This window comes from Alligator mississippiensis, chromosome 5 (assembly GCF_030867095.1).
Source record: "Alligator mississippiensis isolate rAllMis1 chromosome 5, rAllMis1, whole genome shotgun sequence".
NCBI lineage: Eukaryota > Metazoa > Chordata > Crocodylia > Alligatoridae > Alligator > Alligator mississippiensis.
In genome coordinates, this window is record NC_081828.1 from 116,483,164 (window position 1) to 116,511,031 (window position 27,868).

The following is a 27,868-nucleotide window of genomic DNA, read 5'->3' on the forward strand; positions in this document are numbered from 1 at the left end:
ACAAAATCTGCACATATGCAGACAAATAAGACAATGTACACACTATTCAAATGCCAAATTTTCCTATCTTTACAGACACAAATGGGTATGACAGCAATATTCTGGAGTGCAGATTTATAAACCACCTTTGAAAAAAGGGTCATCATTTTTTAAAAAGGACCTCCAAAGCAGTGCCTGTAAAAGCAGCTCCCCAGCATTTGCGCATGAAAAACAAAATTGTACATACATATTCTTCTTTAATGTGGTAAATGAGGACCTTCTACATTGAAACAAGTGCATCTGCAGTTGTTCTGAATATATTTAGGAAGGATCAGTGAGAATTCACCACTTTGTTCACCTATGCCATGTGTAAGAACTGAAATAGGTCAGTGCACATCTTAAATCTTCTCTGTAAAGTAGAAAAGAGAGAGTAGCACAACTTTGATTTTCCTTTTGCGTATTCCCCTGCATTTGTGTATACCCCACATAATCCATTTGCGTATTCCCCCTGCATGCCAGGCACCCACATGAAGAAAGGGCCACATTCTCACCTGGTATAATGAACATAGCTCCATTGATTTTAAAAGAACAATCATTTGCAAGAGCTGGATATCAGGCTTAAAACATTTTTGCAGAATTATTTTGGTTATATCCATGCCTTGTGGTTTCTTCTGTGCATTTGAATTACTTCAGTTATTACCTGTACTGAAAGTATAAAGAGAAAGCAATAATAGATAAGAACATCTGTTGACATGATCATATTAATGTTGAAACCCTCCACCTTATTTTACCTTAATTATATTTCTTCTTGTACCAGCAGTATAAAACCCACAAAACACCACTTTTGTAAGCAATTACAATCAGCATCTTGCTATGTTCATCACATTTATTATTTGTATTATTCTGCTGTGCATTAGTATGTTTATCCTCATTAATTTTTTTCTGTGCCAGCTAGACCACTGAGGCAATTTTATTCTCATTACCACAGTAAGATTTTTATTACTAAAAATTACACCATACACATTATTATTATTTTTCTTTTAAGGAAGGCAATTTCTCCTTTGTGAATTCATTTATAATGAGGCACAATAAATTAAGAGAAAGAAACTCCTGATTTACAAGTTTAGTTCAGCATTAATAGCAAGACTTGTATAGGCATGTTGTTGGAAAAATGCAAACAAATTATTATCCTCTTTTCATAAATTAACCTCTTTGTAAGACAATGCACATTTATTTTTAATGTTCATGTCATTTATGCATACACACCAGCTTTAAAACCAGCTGCACATTTAAACACATTTTAATAAATAACCTAGGGAATTGAACTAAGTATAAGAAATGGCCACACCTACACCAATCACATTTTTTTCCCTAGTGCATCTAGACACTAAGATACCTGATATATTATGCTCAGTAGCTATAAATCTTAAAGAGGGATAGACTATCTAGTCCTCTGGCCATTTGCTTATAACCTGTCAGCCAAAAAAAAAGGATAGGAGATAAGGGAGGCAATTGATATCTAATACATATTTTTAAAAATTACATGGAATTGCAGGAATGTTGTTTCTGAATACAGTCATCATCTGAGATTCATGACACAGTCACATTTCAAATTGTGAAGAGAAATCATTTCCCAGGAGGGTAATAAGGGAAATATGTATCATATAGGAGCTATCCTATTGGTCATGTTCTGGCCCAGCATTCCTTCAACTGACATGTGACTTTACTTGCCAATAATATTGTAATAAATACTGTTTTAGCCCTTCTCATCTGAAGATCTTGAAGCCACCTACATGGATGAATATATTTTCTTATCCTACTTTACAAACTGGAACTGAAACACAGGAAGAATAAACAATGTGTCCAAGATCATGAAGTAGCTTATGAAAAGACCCGGCATTCAAAATTTTGGGCAAAAACCTGGCACCATTAAAGTTAATGGGAGTTGAAGGCTGTAATTAAGCCCTAATTGGGTGCATCTACATGAGACACTTTACTGTGCAGTAGCAGTAAACATGTGTATCTACATGTGAACACACTGTGCAGTAAACCTCGCTAATCATGAGTAAATTTGCTACCTGCAAATGCAAGTAGCAAATTTACTTGCAACTACTTACTGTGCAGTAGCTCTTGTGTAGACACCTGACCGGCAGCAAATCTGCTCCTGGTCAGCCCATCAATTGGAGGCAGGAGATTGCTTCCTGCCCCCAGGAGCTGCTTGCTACTGGGGTGGGCTCCGCTACTGGAGCCCAGGAGGGGACAATGTCCCCCTGTTCCAAGATCGCAATGTGTGAGTGGGGCTGGGAGATCCTTATCTCCCAGTACCAGCTCCACAGTCAAGGGGCTGGCACTGGGAGATCCTTATCTCCCAGTGCCATGGGGCTTGGGCTGGGGAGCCTGTTGCCCACCCAGCTCTGTGACTGTGGAGCTCAGCAGGGCCAAGGCTCTCCAGCTTCCATTCCATGACTGTGGAGCAGAGGCTGAGAACTGTCCCAGTCAGGAAAAGGTCCCACCCCTATGATCCAATTGGGTGATCAAGGCAGAGTGATTTGAAAGAGCTGCAGAGGTGACCCAGGATCAGTTTACTTGCAAATAAACTAGCGAGTACATGCTCCTGTGCAGGCCTCTACACATGCAGATCCCAGCCCCCTTCCCCAATTCACCAGTGGGGCAGTGAGCAGCAAGTTCCCCTTCAGTTCTTTCCAAGTCCCCTGCCCCTGATTGGGGAACCAGGAACAGGAGCTCCCTGCTGCTGGGGCCGGTGGACATTGTCTCAGCCCTGGCACCAGGCAGCCCCTCAGAGGGAGGGTGCAATGTCCCAGCCCTGATGAGGAGACAGCTGTCTCCTGGCCTAGTGCTCCCTGCCAGCCCCTGGGCTAGCACCCAGGGGGAGCCTAGAGCTCCCCCTGGTGGCATTAGGGGCCCATTGCAGGGCCCTAAGAAGCAGAAGCATTCTCCTGCCATTAGCAGCAAATCTGCTCCTGCTTTCCTGCATGTGTAGATACCTGCCCAGGAGCATTTACTCGCAAGTAGTTTACTTACGAGTAAACTGATCCTGGATCATATGCATGTGTAGATGTGCCCACTGTGTCCTAGATGGATCTGCTAGCCATACCTATTAAGATACTCCAACACTTCCCTTCATAAACTTCATAGACTTCGTAGCTGGAAGGGATCTCATGAGACCAGAGTCCAGCCCCACTTCCATAGGCAGGAAGTCTCCTAGGATCAAAGGATCCCAGCAAGATAAACATGCAAATTGCATGCTTGAAACACCTCTGGGGGGAGTCTATTTCAGACCCTGGACACTCAGACTGTAAAGAAGTTTTCCCTTATGTCCAGTCTAAACTGGCCTTCCAGAAGTTTGTGGCTGTTAGACCTTGTTATTCCTTGTGGGGCCCTGGTTAACAACTGTTCTCCCAGGTCATGATATACCCCGCTTATATACTTATAGGCTGCCACCAAGTCACTCCGAGCCTTCTCTTCTCCAGGCTGAAGAGTCCCATGTCCCTCAGACTTTCCTTGTAAGGCTTGCTCTCTTGGCCTTTGATCCTATGGGTGCTCTCCTTTGGACTCTCTCAAGCTTATCCACATCCCTCCTGAAGTCCAGGGGCCCAAAACTGGATGCAGAACTCCAGCTGTGGCCTCACTAAGGCCAAGTAGAGCAGGAGGATGATGTCTCTGGTTTTGCTTGAGATGCATCAGTAGATGCATGCAGTGTTTGGTTTGCTTTGCTGGCCACGGCATCACATTGTTGGCTCATGTTCATCTTGTGGTCAGTCAAGACCCCCAAGTTTCTTTTGGTTGTGGTACTAGCGAGTGAAGCATTGCTAAGCCTATAAGTATGATGCTGGTTTTTCCTCCCAAGGTGGAGCACCCTGCACTTCTCAATGTTGAATGCCATCAAGTATTGGTCCATATCCAGGTTGACGTGTATCCTCAGCCTGTCTTCCAGTGTGACCACCTTCCCCCATAGTTTAGTGTCATCTGTGAACTTTGCTAGTCCACATCTGATGAACAAATTCAGATCATTAATGAAGATGTTGAAGAGTACTGGCCTAACTACTGAGCCTTGAGGGACTCCACTGGTCACCTCGTGCCATGTTGATTTACTCCTGTCAACTAGTACTCTTTGGGTCAGACCCCAGAGCCAGTTCCCCAGCCATCAGACCATGAGATGCTTGAGGCCACAGTTCCCCAGCTTAACCATGAGGATATCAAGGGAGACCAAGTCAAAGGCTTTCTTGAAATCCAGATATATGACATCAACCTCGTCTCCCTTGTCCAGGCAATGTGTCACCTGGCCATAGAAGGAGACAAGGCTGGTCAGGCAAGATCTTCCAGCAACAAAGCCATGTTGGCTGGCATTCAGAAGGTTACCTTCCATTAACCTGTTGCTGATGGATCCCTTAATGATTTTCTCCAAGATCTTTCCAGGGATGGACATCAGATTGATTGGCCTATAATTCCCTGGATCTTCCCTCCTTCTCTTCTTCAAGACTGGGACCACGCTGGGTCTTCTCCCATCTTCCGATACCTCAATCGAGCACCATGAATTCTCAAATATCTTTGCCATAGGGTGTGTTATGAAGTCCATCAGCTCCTTGAAGACTCTCGGGTACATTCAGTCCAGGCCTGCGAACATATTGATGTTTAGCCTCTCAAGGTGTTCCCTCACTTGATCTGTGTCAATTGTGAGCCTGTCTCCAACTCCCTGGATATTTTGCATCATGTCTTATAGTGTGACCCCCTTGGACGGGAGGAAAACTGATTCAAAGTAATCATTTAGGAGTTTGGCTTTTCCTTGAGTGTCAGATGTCAGCTGCCCCATTTGATCTTGCAGGAGTCCAACGTTGCCTTGGAACTTTCTCTGGCTTCCCACATATCTGAAGAAGGACTTTATTTTATCCTTGATTCTGGTGGTTAGCCTGAGTTTGGCTTCTACCTTGGCTTTTCTCGACTGTTCTCTACAGGTGTGGGCTAGTGCTGAGTAGTCCTTCTTGGAGATGATTCCTTCTTTCCATCTGGTGTAGGCTTCTCTACAGTTTCAGGAGGTCCAAAAGTTTCCTATTTAGCCAAGGGGGCTTCCCTGCCCGCTGACTGCATTTCCTGTGGGATGGCATGGACTTCCCTTATGCTTTGAGGATTGTGTTCTTAAGGAATAACCATTCCTCCTGGACTCCCCTTTCTGAGTGGCCATGGTCTCTTAATGCCCGACTAACCAGTCTCCTGAGCTTGTGAAAGTAAGCCTTCCCAAAGTTGAGGATTTCTGTTTTTCTGAGAGATTTGCCCACCCTGTGTTGGACAGAGAAAGTGATCAGTTCATGGTTGCTGTCACCCAGCTTCTCCTTGATCCTCAGATAACCCACCAGATCATCCCCTTTGGCCAGAACCAAATCCAACAGTGCCTGTCCCCTAGTTGGCCCATAGACCTCTTGTGTTAGGTAGAGGTCATCAATGCAAGCAAGAAAGCTACACAACCAGTCAGATTTGGCTGGTTGTTCTTCCCATAAAATGTCGGGGAGGTTGAAGTCCCTCAGGATGACCATGCATCGGGAGCGTGTGGCCTCAGCCAGTTCCCTATTGAATTCACAATCCAGTTTTTCTTCTTGGTTGGGGGAGCTATAATAGACTCCTACCATTATATCCCCTTCCCCATGTTTTCTCCGTATATTAACCTAGAGGGTTTCAAGACACCCTCCTTGGTTAGTGAGCTTAGTTTGAAGGGAAGAGTACTGCTCCCTGATGTAAAGAGCTACACCTCCACCCTTCTTCCCAATGTGATCTCTCCTGTACACGGTATAGCCTTCTATACATACAGACCAGTCGTAGGTAGAGTTCCACCAGGTCTCCATTATTCCTACAAGATCATAATTTTTATTGCACAAGAGAAGGGCCAGTTCCTCTTGCTTGTTTCCCAAGTTCCTGGCATTTGTGTACAGGCAGTTGAGTCTGCCATGGGAAGCCCTAGGCTTCCTTGTGTAATGGGATGTGACCTTTCCTTGGGCTGTCGTTGGAGTGGCTTCCCTTAGGCTACCTAAGCTGTTACTACTGTGGTTGACATGACCTGGGCTAGAGCTGTTAATTCCCTTGACAAAAGCCTGCTTAATTTTTTTTAATTGGCCAAACCTTAAGAAAAAATATTTTTTTTAATTCATATTTTATCAAAAAAAAATTATTCATGTTAGTTTTGTGGATGACTAGAATTTAACCAGACTATCAGAGCACATTAACATGATCTGAGAGGATTAAAAAAATGTGTTTTTTAAACAGTAGAAATATTGGGCACATTCATATTCAGAGTAGTGAGAGAAAAACCTCAAAAGCTTTGAGAACAGTATATATATATTTTCTTTTGGATTTACCACTTGGCCCCATTCTTTTGAAGTCAATGGAGTGTCCGCATGGAGTGTGGATCTGATCCTTCTACAGTGTGTTTACTTGGAGTACTTGAGGACATTCTTAGTACCTTTAAAAATACAGGCCACTTACTAGGTGCATAAATATAGTTTATGAGACTAATTTTAGTCACCCAGGTTTGAAAATGTTTGAACCTTCAAAGTAAGATGCAAAGCTTGGTGCTGACTTATAACACCCAACTTTGGAGGAACAAAGTAGGCATTCTGGATGCTGGAGTTTGGTTCAAGCCTTTAGAAAAAGGGGCCATTTACTAAATGCCAATGTGGATATTGATTTTTTGGCTTGTGATAGGTCTCAGCGTGCAACAAAACTGGAAAATCAAGATCACAAAAAACAGATAGCAGACACACAAAGTGTGGTCACTAACTTAACAGTTTAAATTACATGTGATCAGTCTGTTATGATGGAGCAGAAAGGAAAATGATGGAGTAACACACTAATAAAATGAACCAACATAAAGAAAGAATAGCAGAGATAACAAATAATCTCTTAAGCCAGTTATGTTATATTTAATGTCCATAAGAATACTTATTTAATTATTCAGACAGACATGTTGGGCAGATTTAGTCCTCACTTTTAATACTTATAACACTGAGGAAAGTGTGGACTTCTCTTAGCTCAAGAGGTATACTTCCTTAGAACACAATACTTTAGGTCATGTGCTGTTAACAAGAGGAACTATGAATTTGTGGAGACTGTTGCTTTTTCAGCTAATACATGTGGGAATGCAGTAGCATAACAAGGGGTGACCAGGGTGGGAGGCACAAAAATAGTAGCAACTGCCTGCCAGTTCAGATGCTGTCGCCATTGCCACCAGCCAGAGTCACTGACATTTTTCCATGTACCACTACCACTCAGGACACTCAAACATCCAGTTCTACCTCTGTGAAAATGAGGTTATGGAGTCACCAATTTATTTTCCTCCCTGCCCATTTTGGGATGAATGGGAATTTGCCTCACACACTATTAGGGAAGAGAAGTCTTTAATCTTAAATTCAGGTATCCATAGTTAAGAGAAGGAATGCCCTTCTGTTGGACCATGCTTATTCTCATAAAGTTATCCATAAGGACACATGGGAGCTTGGTCTCTTAGAGAAAGTTCTGAAATTGAGATTATTTTATTATGTTATGGTTTATGAATGTATACTCAAAATTCCAGCTATGTTTTATTTTAAACCTTTGCATATTACTCAATTGTTGTAATCTGTTATGACGTTGCAGGACCAGATTCTACAGCTGTAGTTGACAAACGGACTACAATTTGGAAAGTTTAATTATGCAAGCAGTGGCATCTGTTGGTTTAATTTATAGCTGTAATATCATTTGAATGCAACACATTCTGAATGCATATTGTTATTGATTTACTGTAAACCAGCTACTTAAACTAATTTCATACTTGCCATGAAAGCCTGCTTGAGATGTCATATCCTGAACTAATATGACAGGAGAGAAAAAAGATTTAATGTCACGCTAATGAGTAGGTCAATACTGTATATTGCAATAGATATATGTGAGTATGTAACATGATTATGAAGTGAAACATATGGTTTAAAACTGAATCTCACTCCTTTCCTGTAGGAAGATGATTTTAACAAAAGCTTCAAAACAACAAGCTCTGGTACAATCAAGAGGCTGAGATGGACAATCAGCCCTGAAACTGCACCAGAGTCTTCAACCGGCTCTGGTCCTGGGGCACCAGCTGAATCCAGTGGCAGTGGCAGCAGAAGCACCTTCTCCCAGTCTCAGCTCTCCATGCTTCCTTCCTCCCACCACCAGCAGAGACATAGATAGCCAGAGCTCTCTATGAAGCATGTAGGCTGAGATATGCTTACTAAGATCTAAATAAAACACATACTAAGTGTTTCATGTGACAGGGTCCTAACACCCAGCATTATCACTGTTGTCTGCACCACCTACTGCACTGCTTCTGCCCCCTTCTCCTCCCTTCCTTTGATTTTCATTCCCCTGTCATCCTTCTATTCCCTGGAAGTCCCCATTGGTCCCTCCTGCTTCTCACAGATTAGAGGTTATGTCTTATGTCTCTGGCAATCCCTCACAGTCAAGGATGATTGTCTTCTCTGATGGTCTTATATGTGGGCCTGAAAATGGCTGATGAGGCTGATCTGGGATTGACAGACTGTTGAAATTCAGGCACATTGTTTACGGGTGGGGTGGGTGGATCTGGGTTCTTGATTTGATCTACAACATGCTTAGCTGCTCCTGCTTTGCCATCTCCTGTTGTTATCGTAAGGTTTCAAAGTACTGAGACCCTTGCAGCAGACTCTTCCTCCATTTTGGGTGGTCTTGGATGATAGTCTTCCACAAGTTCATGTCAACGTTGCTTTTTTTCAAGTGGCCTTGAGAACATCATTGAAGAAATTTCTCTGCCCTCTTCTTGATGGTATACTTTCATTGAACTGGAAAAGTAAAACTAGCTTCAGGAATCTGGAGGTGGACATCTAGATGACATAGCCAGTCCAATGAAGTTCATGGTGGCTGATCATTGCCTCAATGCTCATGGTGTTTGCTTGAGAGAGGACACTAAGTTTGGTGCGTCTATCTTCCCACTGGATTAGAAGGATCTTCCACAGGCAGCATTGATGGTACTTCTCCAATGACTCCAATGTCTACAGGTGAGCATCACAACTTCTTGATAAGCCATGAGCTTGGTTTTGGAACTGACATCATGATCTTTGAGCACCCATTTCCTTAGGCATCCAAAATCTGCATTTGCACATTTAAGGCAGTGTTGGATTTCTTCATTAATGTCAGCTTTCTGTGAGAGAGAGCTTCCAAAGTAAATGAAATACTCAGCATTCTCCAGAATCTCACCATGAATCTGAAATACCAGGGCTGGGAACTGCTCAGTAAGAGCTTTTTGATGGAGAACCCTAGCCTTCTGAACATTAAGTGTCCATCCCATTTTTTCTGTAACTCGGTAAAAAGTTAATGATTGCCTGAAGATCTGCTTCCGAGTGAGCACAGACTACAGCATCATCATCATACTGGACCTCAATGACTGAGGTCTAGGTGGTCTTGGTTTTAGCCTGGAGATGGCTTAGATTAAACAGTTTACCATCCATTCAGTAGTTTAGCTCCATTCCAACTGAAAGCTTGTTGGTGGTCAGATGTAGTATCGTGGTAAGGAATAATTGAGAAGAGTGTTGAGCTATGATGTGAGATCCTCTCCCATACTTGAAGATTTTGGCAGGGATTCCATCAGCTCAGGATGCCTTGTCATTCTTCATCTGATTTATGGCTTTCCTCACCTCATCAAGGGCTGGAGGCATTCAGAGATGTCTCTGACTGGGTGTTGCAAGATGAAGTTGAGAACACGCTAGTCAACAATAGTCTCAACCGAGAAGGTCTTCAAAATGCTCCCTCCAGTGGGTATTGATGGCTCCCCTTTCCTTGATCAAGTCTCTTCCATCCTTAGGTCTCAAGGAGGTTGGTCCCTGAGGGCACCTTTACACATGCTCCAAAGGGGGTGGGGGAGGGGAGAGGAGGGTGGCACTTTAATTAGAGTAGCTCCAAGAACCTCTCTAATTAAAGCACCACCACATCTCCTGTATCAACATCCCTGCACTTAAAAAATAGCATTGCTTCTGCTGCAGTCATCATATGGGAGCCATTTTGAATGACATAACTGAGTGGATAAATTGGTCATCAGTCCAGCAATCATCAACTCCTAGGGTAGCTTGGGTAATGTGGACATCTTTCCAATTCCAGGCATGACCAATGATGTAGTGAATCAGGTGCCAAGGTTTAGCTCACAAGTGTTGCCATGAAGTCTTGTGCCTGTTTTTCTGGAAGAACAGGGTGTTGATGATAGTTAGTTCTGCACATTTGGTCAAGAAGAGGATGTCCTCCTTCCTTGTTGATGGTTCTGTTCCAGAGGTCCAAGTCTCTTCTGACTTTGGCATTGAAGTTACCAAGAAGAATATGTCTGTCTCTGTCTGGAATGTGAGAAAGGACTTGATCCAGGTTGGTGTAGAATTCTTCCTTGGTTTTATTGGTGGTGTCAAAAGTCACAGCATTGTGTTGATGACGGTGCAATATTGGCTTCCATCAGTATAAGTCACGATTGCTCATTAATTCCAATAGGGAACTCATTGAGTTGATTTATGAGTTCATACTTAATGGCAAAACCAACTCTGTGAAGCTGGTGTTCTCTTTCCTGTTTACCCTTCCAGAAGAAGGTAGAGCTGCCTCCATGTTCTTTGAGTTGCTCATCTCCTGCTTGCCAAGTCTCCCTTAGTGAAGCAACATTCATGTTGTGTTGCCTGAGTTCTTGAGCCATGATTGCAGTACAGTGCTCTGGGCATTCACTATTAGGATTGTCAATGACAGTCCTAATGTTCCAGGTCTCAAAATTGATTGCATGTTTTCATTGATTTTGACTGCAGTAAAGGTGTTTATCCAGTCAGGAAGAAGGTACATAGACTATGTTTAGGGCACCTGTTCTAGCTCCCTTCCCATGTGGGGTGAGCAAAGTAGATTCTGAAGAGGGCTGCTCAGTCACAGTTACAGCTGCTGAATCACACTCCTGCTTCATCCAAATGCTGGATTACCTTCTTGTAACTGCCACCTTTGTACCAGTTCATGACTAGGTGCTTCTAGACCTCACAATCCTGCTCCCATCATCACCAGCTGGTCAGCATAGGGCTTGAAAAATGTTCAGAAAAAAACATTTTCATAGAAGACACCTGTGCATGATTTCTTTTATTGTGGAGGAACTGCTACACATGGTTCTTCACAGAACAGGACCTGACTCCAGTGGAAAGGAGGCCAAGACAACTGGAGATCTTGTTCTGCGGCAGCCTTTCTCCACCTGCTCAGCCATTGAGATTCTAACATCTTCCTCCTGCTGCACCATTGAGGACTTATAAACCCATGGTTGGAGGCTGGGAAGGCTTAATACAGTGATGCCCTGTACTTGCCATGTCACAGCACCACCAAGTGGTACTGCTGTTTGGTCCATGACTGCTTATTTTTCAGAGTTACCCCTCCTTATTTTGCAACTAACTGTCCCTGAATGTCATTCCTTTATCTACCACCTGTGGATGTAATGGGTAGCAGTACAGCTTTACCCCCAGTGGAAGTTATGTGGTGCTTTGCCAAAGGGTATGTGCCCAAAATTCCAGCAATGCTCATAATGCTTCTGATTGGTCAACATATGAGGAGTAATGGCATTGCTGCACGTTAACACTGGTGTCAATGGTGATGCATCATTTGTAGTGAGTATGAGCAACAATATATTTTTCAGGTAAATGAGTACACAGCCAAAAAAAAATTGAAAACTGCTGCTCTGATTTGGCATGCTGGGTCAGATTTTCTGGTCTGGATACTCTGTGCTCAGCACAGGATTAGAGGAGGAACTGGGAAAAGAAAACAATGGTTTTATACCCAAACCAGCTCTCTCATTCCCAATATAAATTGCACCTGGCTGCTCACAGTCCAAAGGGAGTTTTAGAAAACAAAGAAATGCTGTAATGAACAGGAACTTTGCTTATGTCCTCTTCCACCCAAACTCCCCCAAAATGCTCCATGCACAAGCTATTGGGAGTTGACTGCAGTACTCTACATAGCATTCTTCCCATGCCCCATGGAACTTCATATAGGGCTGCTTTTTCATGCCAGATTAATGCAAAGCAGCTGTAGTTGGGAACAGAATCACTATACCATAAGCAGAAGCTCTTATTGCTCCTGGGAGATGGTTTGACTTGTCTTTTTTTCTCTCAGGCTTCTGTGCAGTAATATATTTTCCTTTTGAACTCCCAGAAACCATACAGTAAGTATATGATGAGAAATAAATTAATTCATTTTATATCTTTCTTTCCTTCCCAGGGTAACTTTTCATTTTTCAGTACTGCTAGACTTTTCCATTGTTTTTTCACTAAGACCCTTAGCATGAAAAGAAAGATGAAGAACCTGCTCTCTCTTATTAGCTAGATTATCCCACCTATTTTTCACATCTAAGCATAGAACCACCAGGGACTTCGTTCACATGGTTCTCTAGCCTACCTTCATTATCTAGGGAAGGATAACATTTTCACTTAGGGTAAGGGAGAGGGCAAGGGTCTTGATGATCAGAAAGAAGAGAATGACCTCATTTGCAGTAATTTCAATGCTGTCTGCTGGCAAGACAGAGCTAGGAGTGTACTCTTAGCTGTTACATTTCATTTTCAGTACTAGATTTGATACCTATTCAACATATATTAAGTAGCATGAATAGTAGTACAGTAACATCTGATCGTGCTTGACATGTTATACTATTTTTCCTTCATTTAAAATGTGTAAACCTATTAGTCTGTTTTCCCCATAGTTCTTCAGCAAAAGCTCAAATTGAGAAGAAACCTGTTTGTTTTCTGAATTCAATTAGCAAAAGGTTGCATGCATGCCAGTTTTTGTTAGACACATATTGAGATAATATGAATCATATTTTTCCTCTTCTTCAGAAAACTGCCTTATGCATTGACTATGGGCTGACTGCAGCAAGCTTGAATGTCATCTGAAAAAAAATTACCATTTATTTCCATGAAATGAGTGTCTAGCCAGATCTTCAGTCTTCATTATTGTCAGAAACACAACTTTGTGAACTCAGCCTTGCATTTTGTGCTTTCTAATGGAACTTCTATGTTTTCCAAAGATCTAATGGGATTGTGGAGGACATTACATTACAGAAAAATGCAGATGCGTTTGAGAGACCTGACACAAGTTTGGAATTGAAAGCTCTTACAGTGCTAAAATAGGAAATCTCATGAGATTTGTCATGGTTGAGCTTTAATCTAAAGCTTTTAATGTAGATCAGCTCAGAAGTAGAAAGAAAATACACGTCCATTATGATTGCTTTTGTAAGTTACCATTCATTTCAACTTACACAAAATAGTAAAAAACATCAAAAGAATACAAGTTATCAAAACCAGACATAAACCTCATACTAATTTTCATGTCCCTGTGCACTAGCAATGCAAGGTCCAGCTTTCCAATTGCTCCAAACTTCAGTTCTGGCAGCTTCATAGCTTTTCATCTCAATAGCCTTGGATCCTCATAGATACTGAGCAGCTATCCCATATGTAAAAAAGGAGTCATTTTGAAGGAGACAGGACAACACAAATTCTTAAGCTATGGCCAAAAGTGTGCTAACCTGAAATCTCAGAAAGTTAATCACTGTATGCCCCCCCCCAATGTATACTCCCCCAATGTATACCCTCCCCCCCGCAAATCCTATATTTATCTAGTCTTTCGCCTTAAAAGATCAAAGAATTTATGAACTACCAGCACACAGGAATTACCCTACATCTCACTGCTGGGTTTTTAAAAAAGGAGGTGTTCTCTATCATAGTGAAAACCTTACAAAAGTTTAGGAAAGGGAGTCAACAATTTTGTAGTCAGTGGGAATTGGAAAGGGGATTTAATGAAGTGGAATATAATTACCAAATTGTAGGGCATAGATTGAAACCCACAGTGTTAAACTATCCCTAAAAATACTTTGCCCTTGATTCTGATAGTTCCTCATGCTGAAAAGTCCCCATTTTCAGAATGATCTGAGAATTTTTTTTCAGCTTGCATACATGGTTTTAATAAAATCCAAATGTTTTAGGAAGTAATGTAAATTTCATTCATTTCATTTTATTTAATTTCTGCCAATATAAAAATATTTCATTTTAGTATTTTGAGAAGAAAATGTTTTGGTTTTCTACTTTGAAATGACTCTTTGTTATGATTTTCAAATGTTACATTATAATTTTATATTATATAGTATAGGATATGATGGAAATATTTAAAAAGGTCATATTGACATAAAACTTAAAAAGGAGATTTTAAAAATCCTTTGTGGAAAATTTGAAATCTATGTTTTATTCCCATGTGAAATTAAACCCAATTTCAAGACCTCGAATGCTTTGTTAAATTGAATTGACATCTTTACAGGTCCTTCACCTAACCTCTGCCTATCACTTCATTTCCATGCCACCTTGCAGTCCTTCACAATGCTACCTCCATATGTACTCTCTTACTTCTACCAAACACTTCTTAGTAACCCCACAAAGTCACTTTTCATAGTCAGCTTCTCACTTCTGTTCCCACTCAACTTTCTCTAACCTAATATAGTACGCAACCTTTTTGCCTTGGCTTGCTCCACACTGCTTGTTCCCTTCTGGCTCTTCCCTATAGGAGTTCCCTTTTCTATTCTACTTTTCCCACTGCCCTGCTCCCACTTTTTAAAATTTTGCCTCACTTACCAATTGCCTTCTGTCCTCAGCTGATTTTCTAGCCTCCTTCCTTACCTTTCCATCCAACACCCACTTCAGCTTACTGGGTATTTGGGTAGCAGTTGAACATTATATGGAAGTCCATTGTGTGCTGCATTATTACGAACAAAGAGTTGATTGATTAAACAGGCTAAGACATAGAGTGAAAACCAAGGTCCCCCACAGTCTGTGACATGTTGTCATTAATTTCAATAACCCTGGGATTTTACTCATTGTTTTTATTATACATCCAAAATATAGAAAACCTAATTTTCCCCTGAATTAAGCAGACCCTATTCCCATTCCCATCTAAGTCAATCGGAAATGCATGTCCCCGATCTTGATCCTCACCTCCAGCCATGATGGGTACATCCAGATGAGAGTGCATGCACAGTTTACGGCACTGCAGACCCCTCTGCGGTGTTGCAAACCACACACATTGCACACACAGGCATTCACTGTGCTGCTAATTTGCAGTGCGGTGGGGGGGAGGGGGAGTGTTGACACCGGGAGATCCCAATGTCAAAAAAAAAAGTGGGGATGTGCACATGGCAGCAGTATGTACCAGTTGAAACTAGAACCGGGTTGCTGGCCAAGATCTGGGTGCCAGCCAGGATCCATGGACCTGGATCACTGCTGCTAGAGCCCTGGGAGGCCCCTAGGACCCCAGGTAAGGCAGCTTCCCATTCCCCACCCAGAGCATTTTCCCCTGCGTTAACCCCATATGCAGGGGCTTGTGCCACTGCTTTTTTCCCTGCAGCTACTGCATGCAGGGGAAAAAATGCTCATGGGGATGCAGCCAATAGTTTAGTACTAACTCAGAGGCAAATATTCCATATAGCAAAACAGATAATGAAATATGCACCATTTCATATTTAATTTCAGGTTTCTTGTTCAAGTGATGACCACTCTTTATATCCTGCTTACCTTGGGAGATCTGACTAGATAACTATGAAGTGATATTTTTCTTGCTAAAGTGGCAACTAGGTCAAGATGTATATGTCCAATTTGTGATTATGCTCTTGCATCCTTCTCTGCTAAACTGATGGATGTACAATTTGCCTTCAGCAAACAGTTAAAAACATGGCCTGCTGGCCCCTGCAGCTGCGTCTCCCACTGCTGCACAGCAGAAGAGGGTCCAGAGGGATGGAAAGCCATGTGCAGCTGGCATAGCCTATGCAGCAGGGTGGAGGGGGCCGCACAGTGAGGAGTGTGGGACTGTGTGCCACTGCCCTAGTGCACACCGTTGGAGTGGGGCTTCAGGGGGCTACCCTGCAGCATATAGACATGTGGTGTGCAGCCCCCGGCTATGTGTAAGTTGGACAGAACCTGACTTTAACAGAATCACTCTGTTGCTGCATAGCTCTGCCAGAAGTACCTTGACCTCTTGCTTATATAAGTATCTTTATTAACTTCCAATGCTCTTCACAATTCAGAAAATGTTGTCTTTTTTTTTTTTTCCTTTTATTTCTTCCTTTCTTCTAATAGGGCTGGTCTCATTTACCTGTATGCTAGTTTTTTATTGAAGGAAAAAACAAATCCTTTGTGGTTTTCCCTCCATGATGTTTTTACACAGAAAATATCCTGATCTCCTCGAGATCACTCCTTAGCTTCTGCTTCAAATCCCCTGTCATGAACCCCACTATATTTTGAGGTATTCTTAGGGTGTCACAGTTTTTCTTGAGTTGGTTTTACAGATATGGGATGTTGAAAAGCCAATATTATGTGGTAATCATTTATGTTGCTTTTATCACTGTAAGGATATGTTATACTGTCTGTATTTATCTTTATGATTTAGAGCAGTGGTTCCCAACCTGTAGTATGGGTACCACCAGTGGTACGCAGACATCCTGTCAGTGGTATATGTTGACAGATTTATTATAATTACTTTATATGAGAAAAAAAATTTCCTGGTGGTACTTAAGGTTGTGTGGTTTTAAATGGGTGGTGCACAATCTGTCAGAGTTTGGGAACCACTGATTTTGGGACATAGAATAGTCAAAGAAACTGAGGGACCCATACCTAAGGAAAAGGGTGGAGGCAGGGGGGAAGGAAAGAAAAACTGTTAAGTATCTCTTGCCATTGTGTTACTAAGCCAAGAACAACTACCACTCCCAAACACAGGCAGGAGGAACTATTGTTGAGATGGGCATTGCCTTTTCGTAATGGGAAAAATCATCCCCACAACAGTAAAGGTGTCTTAGATAAATGGGCCATTAGTTGGAGAAATTGCAGATACCCCAGGAAGGAAAGAAGTTTCTAGGGGATTCTTAGACTCATCAATAATTGGGACAATGCTGGGGGCAGAGGATAAATGAGGTATTTTGTTGTTCTCTATGGTCATGATCTTTGGGGGAGTCCAATCCCCAGTGGTCAGCAGAATCAGCAAGAAAGCCAGTCTCTGGAAATACTGGCAGGACTCTCACAGTGGGGCTAGGTTATAGTCAGATGACAGGGTAAGAAACTTCACTTGTCTTTCTTGTTCTGTCTTCAAACGTATGGTCAAGTTTTTCTCATCTAAGTCCTTTCTCTTATATGATGCGTCTTTTAGATGTTTTGTCTCCTTACTGATAGTCTACAGTAAAGCAAAATCTCGGGGTGAATGTTGCTGCAGGACAGCCAATCTACAGAAAGAGGGACTTAAATTATTTTACAACCAAAGGGGAAAACTAACTGGAGCCCGCAGAGCTTCCTTTCCTACAGCTGTAGGGTCTGGTAAAAGGGCAGCAGAGCCAAGGCCTGTGGGGCTAAGGTGTTATCCTAAGGCAAACCTTGGTCTGTTCTTTGAGACAAGCAATGGGCTAGCAGAAAAACTTGGAGTTCTAGGGTACCTCACAGACAGCTTTGTGATATCCTTCTTCAAGACTCCAGTAGAATTTCAAAAAGTGATTTAAGTTTGTAGGAGCCCAACATTAATGGAAAGCTAACCTTGATAGAAAATACTTAGGGAAAAAAGAGAGAAGCTTTTTTGGAACAGAAACAATGTCTAACCCAGTACCATAATGATATCAGAATAAATACCATAATATCCTCTGTTACCTTGATATGTTCTTCATTGTTAATTAGAAATTATCAGAGGACTGTCATCCTTTGTGGGGAAAAATGTACCTAGGGTTCTTTATGTATGTTATAAACTAGGAAGGGAACAGCTTCAAGCGTGTTTTGGGGAACTAAATTTTCAAGTCTGTAGTACTCTGAAAACACAGCACACTCAAATTGCAAAAACAGAGAAAAATTGTTTTCAATGTTTCATGTATTAGACTAGAGGAAATCCATTCCTGGAAAGATGTACTTTTTGAACTTGCACAGTGTGAATGGTTGGTTCAGAAAGTGAGCCATGTTTGTGTTTAGGTTTTAGCATGTCAAAAATATCTGCTCCCAGCTCTTTGCCAATATATATATGTGTGGTTGACCATATATATGTATATATGGTTGACACTCAGCTACAGTCTTTGTTGCAAACACTATTTATCCTTATATGCTCTACAGCAAATCATTGCTAAGATCAAGCCTCACAAATTCTGTAAACACCTTTGTCTGGAGAAACTGAAGCACTTTCACATACCTGCTTACACTTTTTGTCTATAAATATTTTCTCACCTACCTGTTGCTCATTCCACTGCTTAGAATTGTCTAAAAATACTCATGAAGTTGAGATATTACCATAAATGCTATGTGGCATAACAGTTAGCTCATATTTTATAGGTTCAGATCCATTAACAAAATTTTTGGATGCTGTAAATCAGTATGGCTCCATTGACATCAGTGCATCTGGGTTAATTTGCAGCAAATCAGGGTCTGGGCCCAGTGTTTTAACAAAAGAAAAAAAAAAAGGAATACAATAATATGTCTGATCAAAATGTGTGAAGTCATGAAAAGAGTCTGATAGACTTTTTTCTTACTTATTAATGAAACACAGAAGTCCAGTTATTAATGAAACACAAAAGATTTGGAGTTTGGATCCAGTTCTAATAATCCAACTCTTTTAGATTTGAAAAAAAAAATGCAAGTGGAAATGTTCTAAGAACTTTCCAGTCCTTCATACTTCCAGTCAAGCAGAACACATTGTAAGCATAGCCTCTCTGGTGGGATTTGGTTCAGAGATAAAAAAGTATTCAAAACTGTAGGGGGGAAAAATCCAAGTATTTTAGACCCTTCCAATTTTTTGGAATATTAGGACTGTTGCTTCCAAACTAGTTTAACCAAACCCTTCCCCCTTTACTTTATGTATTGCTTTCTGGGGTCTGCATTTCCAAAGGCCTAAGGTGCATGCTATATTGGGAAAGAGAATAGTATGGTTAATGTCTCATGTAACAAGTTGAGAAAAACAAACCAATTAATGATGTTAATGTTTTAAAACTGGGACATAAGACAATCAATTGAAAAAGCCAGCTAAACCTTTGTGAAGCACCTCGTTAAAGGTGCAGACAGAAGTGCAACTCCAGGGTCTAACTCATGGCACCTCATAGAAAGCACCCTGAGTTAGACCAAACCTCCTGACCCAACAAATGCTAGCTTTTGGGTTGGGACGATGGGTGATTAAGCTCTAATTTGGAGTCGATCCAGGGAGAAATGCTGTGAGTCTCTGAAGCCTCTTCCTCTAGCTCCACCTCCCCTCTCCCAGCTCCTGTTCTGTCTCAGGGTGGGAGGGGAAGTAGGCAGGGGAAGGAGGTCCATTCTGGGGTTTCCCCAGCCACACTGGACTGCGGGGGTGGGTAAACTGGAGCCCTCCACTTCAGGTGGAGTTCCAGTCCACCTGCCCCATGCTCCAGCACTGGCTGGGCAACCCCCAGAATGATCTCCCTCCACTTCCTCCCCGGCCATTCTGAAAACAGCACCAGGAACAGTTAGTCATGCCCTGCTCCCAACACACATAGACAGAAGTTAATGAAGGCACTATACCTTCATCTGAACCTTCAGATTGTCATGGAACTGGGCCCTTTTAAAGCACTCTGCAGCCATGTATTTGTGTTTGGTCATGGCTGTAGACTGTTTTCAGGGGCCAGATCAGGTGAAAATTGTCACTTCTGTCTGCACCTTAAGTGGAGTGCTTGGTGGAAACAGCACAGGACTTTGGAGAGTCAGGAGACCTGGATTCTATTCCTGATTCCACCACTGAATCACCATGGCCTTAGTCAAGTCACATCCGCTGTGAGGCACAGTTTTTCCATTTGTGAGATGGACATGAAGATGCCTATACACATCATTTTGAAATGTATGGATAGGCAAGGGATCATTGTCGTTAAGCTGGGTAAATTTTCATGAAACATTTTACTAGCATCTAAAAAGTTGCTTTGCATTATTGGTGGACAATTTATTGAGGGCCTTTTATGCATATGCTACTCCTCCAATCCCATAATCCTCACTTGTTATCTTGTCTTAAACTAAATAGTCAGTTTGCCAAGATGATTTACTTGATTCTACAACAATACAGTGCTTAACATTATAGGAGCTGATTATAGTTGGAGTTTCTATATGCTACAATATAAATAATGAATTTAAAGGAAGTAGATATCTAAATCCCTGTTACAGTGATTTTATAATTGAAATAATTATCTTTAGAAGGGACTTCTCACAATAAAAAATATTGACTAGGGTAAGAAGTTTTCTTGGTGGAATTATAAGTAATTGAATCATTGTTTTAATCCCTTTTCACAATGGCACTTTCTTTAGGTGACAGTTTTCTGCATTATTGTCATTAAATAACTGTCAATCTATATCATTCTTTGAGCTACAATTCACAATCATAAAATGTATGAAAATGGTGATTTCAATTAAATGCTTCATTGAGTCTTAGAATATTCTTCTTATTGCTGGTGTACCTCTGAGTACAGGGACACGAAAGACAAAGCACATCTGGAGGGAGACTAGTGACTTAAGACATCTGCATGGGTGCTCTGGGTGGTGGACTTAAAGAACGTAGTCTTACAGAGTGGTGGAATTGATAGGAAATGTGTCATACCTAAAGTACTATTGTGCCTCTAACCATTCCTACCTTCTCTTAGAGCATCCCTTTCAGGTCTCAAGCCTCAGTGCTTTCATCTTTCCATGCTGGATTTTCCTACTCTTACACTAGGTTCTGGGCTTACATTAATAGGTCTGATGAGGTATAATTATTGCCACTCACAGCTGTGATAAACAGTAAATGTTTAGTGTAAGGTTACTGGGTGCATTAAATCATGAAGTCTGGACCCTTAGGGCATTTTTACACGTGCTCCGACACACGCTAATTAGAAAGTGTCAGAACAGACGTGATTAATGGAGTCTGCTAGAGCATTTAATTGGAATGCTCCAGAGTGCTGCAGCATCTTTTGTATTTAGCAACCTCACATTTCAAAATGGTGGCAGGAGTGCTTTAACTAAAGCTCATTGAATGAGCTTTAGTTAAAGCACCCCCAGCACCATTTTGAAACATGGGAATGCTGAATAAATGAGATACTGCAGGCATTTTAATTAGAGCGGCTTTTGGGACTTGCTCTAATTAAAACGCTCCGTCTCCCACCCTGGAGCACATGTATAAGTGCCCTTAGGTTTCACCTGGGGTTAGCACCAATAACTTTAGTTTCTATAAGAGGGAACAAAGAAATGGAGAATCTATCACTTCCTTTGATAGTTCATTCTAAGGCAGAATTTTTTTATACAGATTAGATATTGATTAATATTTATTACTGACAAAAATTATTTCCTATTTTAATTTTCTTACTTCAGTTTCCTGCTACTGCTTCTTGCCATGCCTTTCTTTATTGGATTAGAGGGACTTTTAGTAACCCTGTATTTTATTTTCCATGAAAATATTTGCCCACCCTGGCCAAGTCGCTTTTCAGTCATCTTTGTGATAAACTGAACATGTTAAGCTCTAATAATTGTACAGTAAGGTAAGTCCTTTCACTGTTGTGTGTGCAATTTCTCTGCACCCTCTCCAACATTTTTAAAAGTGTGGAAACCAGAATTCTGTGCATTATTAATGCATCAGCCTTACCAATGTCACAGAGATGGTAAAACTACCTCATGACTTCTACCTGTTGTTTATTCTGCTAAAGACTACTTTATCTGTTTTCTCACAGAATTTCATTGGAAGTTCAGTTCGAACTATTTGTCCACTATAATCTCTGAACTTCTTAGTAAGTCACTTATTTCCAGGATACAGGGTGCATCCACATGAGATATTTTACTGCACAGTAGACTAATCTACAACACGGTAAAGTGTCACTGTCTACACGCGTGGGGCAATTACTGCACAGTAATTTAGTCTACTGTGCAGATAGCGAGTACCCATAAACATTGGTACTAAATTAACTACACAGTAGTTACTGTATAGTAACACTTGTGTAGACAATGACAAGTGTGTGGGCTGGGAGCGGTCCGAGGCTTTTGGGGGCGCGCGGCAGGCTGTGGCCAGCAGCCCTGGCACATGGGTCGGGGAATTCGGCACGGCGGACTAGAATTAGGCACGGACGCGTAGAGGTTGATTAAAGATTATTTTACTTACACCACAGATGGTCGTGGTGCAGGCAGGAAAACTTGCTTGAGTTGCAGTTACAGACAGAAAAGAAGAAGAGCGGACAAGAGTTCTATCTGCGAACCCTGGTGCAAGGCCGGCTGAGAGCTCTAGAACCGCGAGCCCGTCGAATCAACCGGACAAAATAACCCGAGAAGAGCTCTGGATACCACAATGAGAGTCCGAAAGGTGACTCTCCATGAAAGCGCGCAGGGAAGGGTATGTTGAGGGATCAGGCGGTGATGGGGAGGGGCTAGAGGTTGATTAGGCCCCTATATCCTTCTTAAGGCACACGCTGGGTTCATTAAGCTCCACAGCGCGCTTAGAGTTCTTCACGAGATGTGAAGTCCTCCTTCTCCTCCTCCAACTTGGGCGGAAACCGCTCAAGCCTCTTATACAGCTAGCAAGCCAATCGCTAGCCGTCACATGGGAATAATTTAGAAACAGCCAATAGTGGGAAACAAATTTGCATGCGAATGGCGGGAACTCCTTTGCACCGGGGTTTTCTCTATGCAACTGAGAATTGCACCGTGCAAAGAAAGCTCCATGTGGCGGGAAATAATTCTGCAGTGCCGAAGCACACACACAATCATACCCTTTGGGTCATGACATCCCCCCTTGCTGAAGGCACAGCTGAATTATACCACATGCTCGTCACTCGGGTCGCCAGTAGCTCTTATTACGGGTCGTTGAACTAAACAGGTAAACACAAAATCAGCTAACATCAGAAGTTTGTCCTCCAGAGATTGAATTAAATAATAGCCAGCACAAATACATACACACATAACCAGATTCATAACAAAAAATTGCACGATCAGGGCTTCAGTGGGCGTCATGGCAAAGTCGCACGTCAAGCCCTCACTTCTGCCGATGATGTTATCCTTCTTGGGGCTTCTCTCCGCCACGCACTTTGAATTCTGGATCTGTGAAAAGAATTCTCTTAAAACAGTTATTTCACTAATATTTACAAAATTCACATGGAACCACACTATCATTTCTAAAACATATAATACAGGTGTTTGCTACTCTGGACAACCGTCTCTTGCACACTCAACTGGATGAAATCGTCAAGGAGCCATCGTCTAGCTCTTCCAGATAATGAAAACCTAACTCATAGGCCAGTTGACATTGGCCTGCCTCCCCTAAAATCCGAAGTTGCCGCTTATTGAGTCCAGAACACTGTAGGAGAAATCCAAACATGTATCGCTCTTCTGGTGTTCTCTGTGGCAATGATGGAAGATCGGATTCGCGATGTCTTGCGCCTTGAGCCTCGGTCGGGTGTCGACGTTCCCGATCACTAGATATTCTTGGCTCCATCAGGATACACAGTCGTGACAACTGAGACAGAAGATTACTCACGGGTTGGTTCACCATTGGGTTAAGCAGAATCTGGAGGATAGAGATGTTCTTTCCCCCATAAACCTCAAGACAACTATCTATGCTGTGAATGGTCACTGGAACGGTTCCAGGATTTTGTAGATGACGGTGAGGCCATGGTCTTATTCGCTGGAGTGATGTCAGTCCCAGTGCACATGCTCTGGGGTTCCAGGCACAGTACGAGACTCCGATAATCACTAGCATGAGTTGTTCTGCGCCAGTATGTTCTGGCCGTCCGTCATGCCATGCGTGGGCTTTTTGACCGATCAGTCCTGCAACAAGCGCTGGAAGTGGAATAGGCCAGTGAATGTTAAACGCCACCATGTCGATGTCAGTGACATGTCCTCTACTCCACGAAGCTTGTCTGACCAAGAAGCTTGCTTCTTCCTGGTTCAGCAGGTCGGACCCAAGTTCCACGACCAAACGTCCCAACCATCCAGCTAGAGTTTCTTCAGGTTGGAGTCTTGATTCTCTGCACAAATCCTGCAGTTCAGTTCTGGTGCGAGCATAATAGGTAGTAGCAACTCGGCTGGTTGTTGCTACAGGCTGATCTGTTACTTCGGGAGTCATTGCTGCTGTTATTGTTTCAGGCAGGAGGGGCGGATGCACTCCTCCGCTCGATTCTCCCTTCCGTCGGCAAGAAGGCGTGGTCGCCGGAAGCGACGCTGTGTCGGTGGGCGGGGTCGCCGGCCGAACACTCGCGAGTTCCTCCGAAGCTCCACCCTTCTCTTCTGGTTCTTCCACGCAGTCTCCCTCTTGCTCGGTGCCATCTTGACGTGGCGTCTCAAGATTTTCTTTCGCAGCTGCTTCTTTGACCGCTTGAACAGCCATACGCAGCTGGGCTTTCAAACTTAAATTCTTTTGCATTAAATCAGTTACTGTACGAAAAGTTGCAGTTAGCATTCCCCCCTTGTCGTATTTTGGGGCAACCCTCTCATCTGCGGCACGTCCCTCCATCTCCAGGTCTTCACGGAGCTCGGATGGAAGCTCACGACCCCTCAATCTAGACGCTACCATAAAGGGGGCGAACTGGTCGATCAGCACCGGTTCTTCACTCTCCCGAGCACATCTTAGGCAACGGGCACACTCCTGGGTGGGGGTCGGGTTTACTGTGACTGCCGGGTTGACTCTGGCGAGGGACACAGTGTCGAGGGGCCTAAACAGGACCCGCTCATTATTCATTATACACCCAAATGCCGCGGGGTGAATATACACTTCCCTCTCTCTCAGGGCTCCGTCTTCGGAAGCTCCCTCTTCTCCCTTCAGTGAAAGGCGTCCGCTGATAAACCTCTCACCCGTTCCACCCGCCTGGTGGTAAGCGATATGCACCTCCAGTTCCATGAAGTTCTCTACTTGGCGTTTTCCACTGCGCCAAGGGCAGTTCTTAACTAATTCTAGTTCCATCGTGCTTTCCCCGGATCCCATCCTCGTTGCCATGTGCGGGCCAGGAGCGGTCCGAGGCTTTCGGGGGCACGCAGCGGGCTGTGGCCAGCAGCCCTGGCACGTAGGTCGGGGAATTCGGCACGGCAGACTAGAATTAGGCACGGACACATAGAGGTTGATTAAAGATTATTTTACTTACACCATAGATGGTTGCGGTGCAGGCAGGAAAACTTGCTTGAGTTGCAGTTACAGATAGAAAAGAAGAAGAGCGGACAAGAGTTCTATCCGCGAACTCTGGTCCAAGGCCGGCTGAGAGCTCTAGAACCACGAGCCCGTCGAATCAACCGGACAAAATAACCCGAGAAGAGCTCTGGATACCACGATGAGAGTCCGAAAGGTGACTCTCCACGAAAGCGCGCAGGGAAGGGTACGTTGAGGGATCAGGCGGTGACGGGGAGGGGCTAAAGGTTGATCAGGCCCCTATATCCTTCTTAAGGCACACGCTGGGTTCGTTAAGCTCCACAGCGCGCTTAGAGTTCTTCACGAGATGTGAAGTCCTCCTTCTCCTCCTCCAACTTGGGCGGAAACCGCTCAAGCCTCTTATACAGCTAGCAAGCCAATCGCTAGCTGCCACGTGGGAATAATTTAGAAACAGCCAATAGTGGGAAACAAATTTGCATGCGAATGGCGGGAACTCCTTTGCACCGGGGTTTTCTCTATGCAACTGAGAATTGCACCGTGCAAAGAAAGCTCCATGTGGCGGGAAATAATTCTGCAGTGCCGAAGCACACACACAATCATACCCTATGGGTCATGACAAGAAGAAGCAAATTTGCTCCCAGGCAACTTAGGCAGCAGGGGACCGCAGGGGACCACAGGGGACATGGAGCTCTCTGTCCTGGTCCTGGTCCTGCTTAACTCCCAGGTTCCCCCAGGAGCCAGAAGCTGATTATCACTGGGATTGGGGAGCTCTCTACCCTCTCTCCCAGGTCCCAGCACACAGCTGTAAGCTCTGGAGGGTGAGAGAACCCAGCCCCTGTCCACCTCCCAGAGCAGCCAGCTCTGCAGCCAGCTCTTAAGCAGGGAAGCTGCCAGCGAGCTCCTGTGCAGAAATGCCCTGCCCCACAGGGGGCTCACTGGCAACTGTGTGTCCTGATGGGCATGGGGCCAGGAGAGCTCTGGTGGTGCATATTAGGTTTCCTTCTGGCTTGGTCCACATCAGGTCCCCCCCTAGCCTTGTGTGCATTGGGACCAGTCCCATGCCCCTTGTTAGCCCATAGGCTAGCACAGAGGAGGGGCAGAGCAGAGTGGGAGCAAATCTACTCACAACAGGGAGCACATATAGATACATGCTAATGTAAATGCCAGGAGCTTTGGGAATAAACATGAGGAACTTGTCCTCCTGCTAAACGCAAATAATTATGATGTCACAGGAATAATGGAGACCTGGTGGGACTCCTCCCATGGCTGGACCACAGGTACAGATAGCTATACCCTGTACAGGAGGGATTGCATGGACAAAAGGGGCAGGGGAAAGCTATGTCAAGGAAAGCTATGTGTCCCTGCAAGCCAACATTCACACCCACGGTGGACGACTTGAGACCCTCTGGGTTAAAATCCATGGAGAACATGGCACATGGGATACTATGGTGGAAGATCCCCTACTACAGACCCCCTACCCAGGGTCAAGACCTTGACCAGGAGTTTGCCAGGGAATTGGCTGAGACTGCATGTTCCCAGTGTATGGTTGTCATGGGAGACTAACTACCCAGACATCTTGTGGGAGGAGCACTCGGCCAAATCCAAGCGGTTGCAAAGCTTTCTCTCATGCATGGATGACCTATATCTGATGCAAGAAGTCTACAGGCCAATGAGAGGTAAAGCACTGCTCGACCTGGTACTGGCAACTGGGGACAAACCTAATGATCGAAGGGAAGCTGGGTGACAGTGACCACGAGCTGATCACCTTCACCATCTGCCATAAAGTTGGCAAGTTGTTCCGTAATACAGAAGTCCTCATCTTCAGGAAAGCTGACTTTGACAAACTAAGGAGGCTTGTCAGTGAGGCCCTGAAGAACCACAACCCAAAGGGGAGGGGAGTTCAGGACGAGTGGTTGCTCTTCAAGGGAGCAATCCGAGATGCGCAAGCAAAGTCTATCCCATCTCAGAGGAAAGGCAGCAAAAGGGCACAACAGCCCCCTTGGCTCTCCAGAGAACTGGCAGACCTCCTGTGTCTTAAAAGAAAGACCGACAAAGGATGGAGGACTGGAACCACCACCAAATAGGAATACTCTGCACTGGTCTGGACCTGCAGAAAACAAACCAGGAAAGCCAAGGCTGCGATGGAACTCCAGCTAGCTACAAATATTAAGGACAATAAAAAGTCCTTTTGTAGATATGTGGGGAACTGGAGGAAAAGTAAGGGCAACATTGGACCCCTGCTAAACCAGATGGGACAACTGACAACTGATGCTCATGAAAAAGCAAACTTGCTAAATGGGTACTTTGCACCAGTTTTTCACAAGTCCCATGGGACGTCCCTGCCCACTGTGGGTCAGGGAGGCCCAGGTGAGGAAGATTCGTTACCCTCCATCAAAGCTGACCTCATGAAGGAACACCTTCGAGTCAGCCGGCCCTGACTGTTTACACCCAAGGGTACTCAAGGACCTGGCAAGCATCATGGCTCAGCCCCTTGCACAGATCTTCAAGAACTCCTGGCACTCTGGTAAAGTGCCCAAAGATTGGAAGAAGGCCAATGTTGTGTCTATCTTCAAGAAAGGGAGGAAAGTAGATCCGGCAAACTACAGGCCCATCAGCCTGACCTCTATCCTGGGGAAGGTCTTGGAAAAGATTATCAAAGAAGCCATCCTTAACAGACTAGCTGACGGCAATATCCTGAGGGATACCAAGCATGGGTTTGTTGTGGGTAGGTCTTGCTTGACCAATCTTATTTCCTTTT

At 43.5% G+C, this 27,868-nt stretch overlaps 1 long non-coding RNA gene across 1 annotated transcript in view; it reads right to left on the minus strand.

The window, feature by feature from the left end:
* Nucleotides 1-280: 280 nt before the first annotated feature.
* The window catches only part of LOC109282202 (uncharacterized), an 80,422-nt gene continuing 52,834 nt past the window's right edge, over nt 281-27,868 (minus strand). Inside the window, exon 3 of the long non-coding RNA XR_002089116.2 lies at nt 281-684. This is a non-coding gene — a long non-coding RNA (uncharacterized LOC109282202). The remainder of the gene's footprint in view (nt 685-27,868) is intronic.